We start from the raw sequence: 7,179 nt of genomic DNA on the forward strand, positions 1-7,179 counted from the left end.
CATATCGGCCCATCCCTAATATAAATCAAAGAAGGTAAAAGGAAACCCTCACCGGACAGTAGAAAAATTCAAAATTTTCGCTAATTTCATAGTATCATCGGTGTGAGGAGAAAGAGATGGAACCGGGTGGGTACCCACACTCCCGCCCTCCCTCCCAACTCATCCTACACACTCACAGTTTACGACGAGCCTGGTGACGAAACAGTGTTTTTTTCGTTCTACGCACCGCTTCTTCTTCAATGGGGACCTGGCAACTCTGCAGGACCCCAACTTCCGGTTCCGTCTTCTGTTTCTTCTCACACCGATGATGCTATAAATTAGCGAAAATTTTGAATTTTCCTACTGTCCGGTGAGTGTTTCCTTTTACCTTATTTGATTTATATATATATATATATATATATATAAGTGAAAGAGGAGAGAGGAAACACTCACCGGACAAAGAAAAAATTCAAATTTTCGTGATAGTATGTCACATCTTCAGGAGTAGAGAGAGACGTTGTAGAACTAAGTGACTAGAGGGAAGAGTAAGCATGACCTGCAGTGTTGCCAGGTCCCGAAGGAAAAAAAGTGTTGACAGTACTACAAAAAAAAAAAAAAGATGGTTCTTTCACCTGGCTTGTCAAAAACTGTGAGTGGTGGTGGTGGGGGGGGGGGGGGGTTGGTTGGGAAAAGGTGGTGGTGAGGGTGAGGATAGGGGATTGGGGGTGGGGTTACTGGGTGGCCTTGTTCAGGCCTGGAGGTGTGGTTGCATTCATGGTCGATATGTAGGCCCTCTCCCATCTTCTACGTATTGAGGTGTTGGTGGATTGGGGCAATTTAATCTATTTTTTTAAATATTTTTTTGTGGTACTGTCAACACTTTTTTTTCCCTTCGGGACCTGGCAACACTGCAGGTCATGCTTACTCTTCCCTGTAGTCACTTAGTTTTACGTCTCTCTACTCCTGAAGATGTGACATACCATCACGGAAATTTGAATTTTATCTTTGTCCGGTGAGTGTTTCCTCTCTCCTCTTTCACTTTATTTATTTATTTATATATATAAAAATCAAAAAAGGTAAAAGGAAACACTCACCGGACAGTAGAAAAATTCAAAATTTTCGCTAATTTCATAGCATCATCGGTGTTAGGAGAAATATACGGAACCGGAACTTGGAGCCCTGCAGAGTTGCCAGGTCCCCATCGAAGAAGCAGTGCGTAGAATGAAAAAAACACTGTTTTGTAACCAGCCTCATCGTAAACTGTGAGTGTGTAGGATGAGTTGGGAGGTTGGGTGAGGGTTGGGCATTACTGGGTGGCCTTGTTCAGGCCAGGTGGAGTGGTTGCACTCATGGCCGATATATAGGCCCTCTCCCATCTTTTGCGAACAGAGGTGTTGGCTGGTTGGGGTAGGAGATGGATGATCGCTACCCGGAAGCAGTCGTTGAAACTGATGTTGTGGTGGTTGGTGTGGACGGTGACAGTGAAGTCCAGGTTGTGGGTGGAGGAGCGGTGGTTATTGATGCGGAGGTTGAGGGCTGTTGATGTTTCCCCCAGGTAAAAATCACCACAGATGTTGCAGGTGAGGATGTAGATAAGGTTTGAGGCATGGCAGGTCCCTTTGGGATGGAGGGGAAATTTGCCAGTGGCCGTGTGCACCTGGAGGGTGTGAGAAGTGATGAGGATGGGGCAGGTCTTGCACCTGGGGGCGGTTGCATTTATGGGCAGGGGGGTGTTGGATGTGTGGTGAAGGAGTGTTGTGGGCCAGGATGATTTGGAGGTTGGGGGGGGGGAACGTTTGAAAACCACTCTGGGTTTGTCGGGAAATATGTTTTTGGTTTCAGGATCACTCTGGAGAATTGGGAGAAGAGAGTGCAGTGTGTGCCTGATTTTGTTGAGGTGGGGATGATATTGGGTGATGAGTACAGGTGGGTTGGTGGCAGCAGGTTTCTTGGTGGTAGTGGTATGTGAGGCAGCTCGCGATATTTGCTTGGTGACCAGGATGGAGGGATATCCACGGTTAACCAGGGCCTGGTGTAGGCAGAGGTTATAATTCTGGCGGGAGGTGGGTGAAGTGTTCAGGCGCTGTCCCCTGAGGGCCAGAGAGAATGGAATGACTTTTTTGGTGTGGAACGGGTGGGAGCTGGAGAAGTGTAGGTATTGCATGTGGTTGGTGAGTTTTATGTGGATGGAGGTAGTCAGTGTCCTCCCTCGATGTGCACGTCCACATCCAGGAAGGTGATCTGGTTGGGGGAGTGCGTCCAGGTGAATTTGAGGGAACGGAAGTGGTTAAGTTGATCCAGGAAAGCTGACAAGGATGGTTCTCCATGTGTCCAGAGCATGAAGATGTCGTCGATGAAGCGGAGCCAGAGGAGGGGTTGGGTAGCCAAAAACTCTTGCTCAAGTTTGCCCATGAAGAGGTTTGCATAGGAACTTCCGGTTCCGTCTATATATATATATCCATATATACCACGTGAGGCACCTAAAAGTACCACCTGAAATAGCGAAGAAACCAGAAACAGTAGCGAGGTGAGGTTTGCGGGAAACAATAATATCAAATGGGGCTCGTAAATCGGAGGTATGGGGTGGGTCGAAAAATATCGACAAATGGGGCATCTGGAGCAAAGTCATATTTTTTTTAATGGAACGATATACAATAACATGCATAATAGAAAAGAGCACACGCAAAGAAACACAACGCCGTTGGTCTCATGCATCTACTGCACATAGGAACGAAGATATGGCCATGTGAAAATATGTAAACAAACTAACAAGTGGCCCACCTGACCGTCAGTACCACGGCATGTACAAGTATGAGATGTCGGAAGCCATTGGACAAGATGAAGACAGAACGTGTTAAAGGAAGAAAAAATGCAGTAGACATTGTCAGCACCATGTATTTGACAGTGTTACAGCATAATGAAAATGACCATGACAGTATGTCGAAGAACCACTGCTTAAGAAGCGAAAAACTGTCAAAGTGTGTGTTCAAAGTGGTGGCCGTCAGCTGCGATACAGGCAACGAGGTGCCCACGCAAAGATTGTTGCACAGAATGTAGCATATCGTAGGGAATGTCCCTAGAGGCCGCAGTAATGTGGTGTTGCATGTCCTCTGGAGTTGTTGGCACATCCCGGTAGACAATGTCCTTCAGCTTTCCCCACAGGAAAAAGTCTAACGGTGTCAAATCTGGGGAACGAGCCGGCCATTTGACAGGCCCTCCACGTCCAATCCAACGATTTGGAAATGTATTTTCCACACATGCTGTAGCGCGTCTTGCACTGTGAGCTGGGCACCCGTCATGTTGGTACCACATGTCCCTCCTTGTCTGAAGTGGTATGTCCTCCAATAGTACAGGCAGTTCATGTTGTAAAAACTGTATGTATCGGTCAGCATTCAGAGTCCCTTGTATAAAAAAGGGCCAATGAGATGTTCACCCACTATACCACACCACACTTTCACACTCCATGGACGCTGGCGTTCCACTTGGCGAAGCCAATGTGGATTTGTCACCGACCAATAGTGCATGTTCCTTAGGTTGACATTTCCATGATTGGTAAAAGTTGCCTCGTCAGTGAAGAGGATACGTGACAAATCGGGTGTGTCGTGTCGTATCAACCATGTGCAAAACCGAACACGGTCCACAAAATCATTCCCGTGAAGTTTCTGATGGAGGGAGATATGATATGGGTGAAACTTGTGTGTGTGCAGAATGCGCAATACACTTCGCTGACTCATCCCAGCATCCCTGGCAATTTCACGGGAGCTAACGTGCGGATTCACAGCAACAGCGGCGAGAACATTTGTTGCACCTGCCTCACCTGTAGTTGGCTTGTTCCGCACACGTGCTCGTGGTGTTACACTTCCGGTGTCTCATAATTTAATAAATAACTTACCAAACAGACGTCGAGATGGCTGTCGTCTGTCCGGATATCTCTCTGCGTACACACGGTAGGCTTCTGAGGCATTCTTTCGGCATTTCCCATAAATCAGGATCATGTCCGTTTTTTCTATGTTTGTGAACACCATAATCTTTGCTCTTACCACTACGACTGCTTGCTATGAACTAACACTATCTCGTGGACCTGCTATCAAAACTTACTCTGCGTAAAGGCAGTTCTGTCAGGCACCTGAGAAGTCTTACATGCCGTGGTACTGACGGTCAAGTGGGCCACTTGTTAGTTTGTTTACATATTTTCACATGGTCATATCTTCGTTCCTATGTGCAGAAGATGCATGAGACAAACGGCGTTTCTCTGCGTGTGCTCTTTTCTATTATGCATGTTATTGTATATCGTTCCATTTAAAAAAATATAACTTTGCTCCAGATGCCCCATTTGTCGATATTTTTCGACCCACCCCATACCTCCGATTTACGAGCCCCATTTGATATTATTGTTTCCCGCAAACCTCACCTCGCTACTGTTTCTGGTTTCTTCGCTATTTCAGGTGGTACTTTTAGGTGCCTCACGCGGGGGGGGGGGGGGGTGTGTGTGTGTGTGTGTGTGTGTGTGTGTGTGTGTGTGTGTGTGTGTGTGTGTGTGTGTGTGTGTGTGTGTGTGTGTGTGTGTGTGTGTGTGTGTGTGTGTGTGTGTGTGTGTGTGTGTGTGTGTGTGTGTGTGTGTGTGTGTGTGTGTGTGTGTGTGTGTGTGTGTGTGTGTGTGTGTGTGTGTGTGTGTGTGTGTGTGTGTGTGTGTGTGTGTGTGTGTGTGTGTGTGTGTGTGTGTGTGTGTGTGTGTGTGTGTGTGTGTGTGTGTGTGTGTGTGTGTGTGTGTGTGTGTGTGTGTGTGTGTGTGTGTGTGTGTGTGTGTGTGTGTGTGTGTGTGTGTGTGTGTGTGTACACACACACACACACACACACACAGGAATAGGGTTAGAAATGGTGCCAGAAGGGCAGATAAATACAAATAATGAAGGAGACAGTAAACACTTACCACACGAATAGAAATAATTCAATATTTCGCGATCTGAGTCGCATTTTCAAGAAGGTAGATAAAAGGACACTGTGGGTAGAGGCACAGAATACCTGTGCCTTCTTGAAAATGCGACTCAGATCGCGAAATATTGAATTATTTCTATTCGTGTGGTAAGTGTTTACTGTCTCCTTCATTATTTGTGTGTGTGTATATATATATATATATATATATATATATAATGGATAAAAGCAAGGAGGGCCAAAAGGGCTAAGTAAAAATCAAATAAGGTAAAAGGAAACACTCACCGGACAGTAGGAAAATTCAAAATTTTCGCTAATTTATAGCATCATCGGTGCGAGAAGAAACAGAAGACGGAACCGGAAGTTGGGGTCCTGCAGAGTTGCCAGGTCCCCATTGAAGAAGCAGCGGTGCGTAGAACGAAAAAAACACTGTTTCGTCACCAGGCTCGTCGTAAACTGTGAGTGTCTAGGATGAGTTGGGAGGGTGGGTGAGGGTTGGGCATTACTGGGTGGCCTTGTTCAGGCCAGGTGGAGTGGTTGCACTCATGGCCGATATATAGGCCCTCTCCCATCTTTTGCGAACAGAGGTGTTGGCTGGTTGGGGTAGGAGGTGGATGATCGCTACCCGGAAGCAGTCGTGGAACTGATGTTGTGGTGGTTGGTGTGGACGGCGACAGTGAAGTCAAGGTTGTGGGTGGAGGAGCGGTGGTTATTGATGCGGAGGTTGAGGGCCGTTGATGTTTCCCCCAGGTAAAAATCACCACAGATGTTGCAGGTGAGGATGTAGATAAGGTTTGAGGCATGGCAGGTCCCTTTGGGATGGAGGGTAAATTTGCCAGTGGCCGTGTGCACCTGGAGGGTGTGAGAAGTGATAAGGATGGGACAGGTCTTGCACCTGGGTCGGTTGCATTTATGGGCAGGGGGGTGTTGGATGTGTGGTGAAGGAGTGTTGTGGACCAGGATGTTTTGGAGGTTAGGGGGGCGTTTGAAAACCACCCTGGGTTTGTCGGGAAATATGTTTTTGGTTTCGGGATCACTGTGGAGGATTGGGAGAAGAGAGTGCAGAGTGTGCCTGATTTTGTTGAGGTGGGGATGATATTGGGTGATGAGTGCAGGTGGGTTGGTGGCAGCAGGTTTCTTGGTGGTGGTGGTATGTGAGGCAGCTCGTGATATTTGCTTGGTGACCAGGATGGAGGGATATCCACGGTTAACCAGGGCCTGGTGTAGGCGGAGGTTATAATTCTGGCGGGAGGTGGGTGAAGTGTTCAGGCACTGTCCCCTAAGGGCCAGAGAGAATGGAATTGCTTTTTTGGTGTGGAACGGGTGGGAGCTGGAGAAGTGTAGGTATTGCATGTGGTTGGTGGGTTTTATGTGGATGGAGGTAGTCAGGTGTCCTCCCTCGATGTGCACGTCCACATCCAGGAAGGTGACGTGGACGTGCACATCGAGGGAGGACACACACACACACACACAGGAATAGGGTTAGAAATGGTGCCAGAAGGGCAGATAAATACAAATAATGAAGGAGACAGTAAACACTTACCACACGAATAGAAATAATTCAATATTTCGCGATCTGAGTCGCATTTTCAAGAAGGTAGATAAAAGATCGACGACACTGTGGGTAGAGGCACAGAATACCTGTGCCTTCTTGAAAATGCGACTCAGATCGCGAAATATTGAATTATTTCTATTCGTGTGGTAAGTGTTTACTGTCTCCTTCATTATTTGTGTGTGTATATATATATATATATATATATATATATAATGGATAAAAGCAAGGAGGGCCAAAAGGGCTAAGTAAAAATCAAATAAGGTAAAAGGAAACACTCACCGGACAGTAGGAAAATTCAAAATTTTCGCTAATTTATAGCATCATCGGTGCGAGAAGAAACAGAAGACGGAACCGGAAGTTGGGGTCCTGCAGAGTTGCCAGGTCCCCATTGAAGAAGCAGCGGTGCGTAGAACGAAAAAAACACTGTTTCGTCACCAGGCTCGTCGTAAACTGTGAGTGTGTAGGATGAGTTGGGAGGGTGGGTGAGGGTTGGGCATTACTGGGTGGCCTTGTTCAGGCCAGGTGGAGTGGTTGCACTCATGGCCGATATATAGGCCCTCTCCCATCTTTTGCGAAACAGAGGTGTTGGCTGGTTGGGGTAGGAGGTGGATGATCGCTACCCGGAAGCAGTCGTTGAAACTGATGTTGTGGTGGTTGGTGTGGACGGCGACAGTGAAGTCAAGGTTGTGGGTGGAGGAGCGGTGGTTATTGAT

General features: G+C 47.1%; 1 protein-coding gene across 5 annotated transcripts in view; it reads right to left on the reverse strand.

The window, feature by feature from the left end:
- Positions 1–7,179, reverse strand: part of SERCA (ATPase sarcoplasmic/endoplasmic reticulum Ca2+ transporting SERCA) — a 125,174-nt gene that overhangs the window by 45,193 nt on the left and 72,802 nt on the right. The window lies entirely within an intron of this gene.

Source organism: Lepisma saccharinum, chromosome 9 (genome assembly GCF_977018435.1).
Source record: "Lepisma saccharinum chromosome 9, izLepSacc3.1, whole genome shotgun sequence".
Taxonomy (NCBI): Eukaryota; Metazoa; Arthropoda; class Insecta; order Zygentoma; family Lepismatidae; genus Lepisma; species Lepisma saccharinum.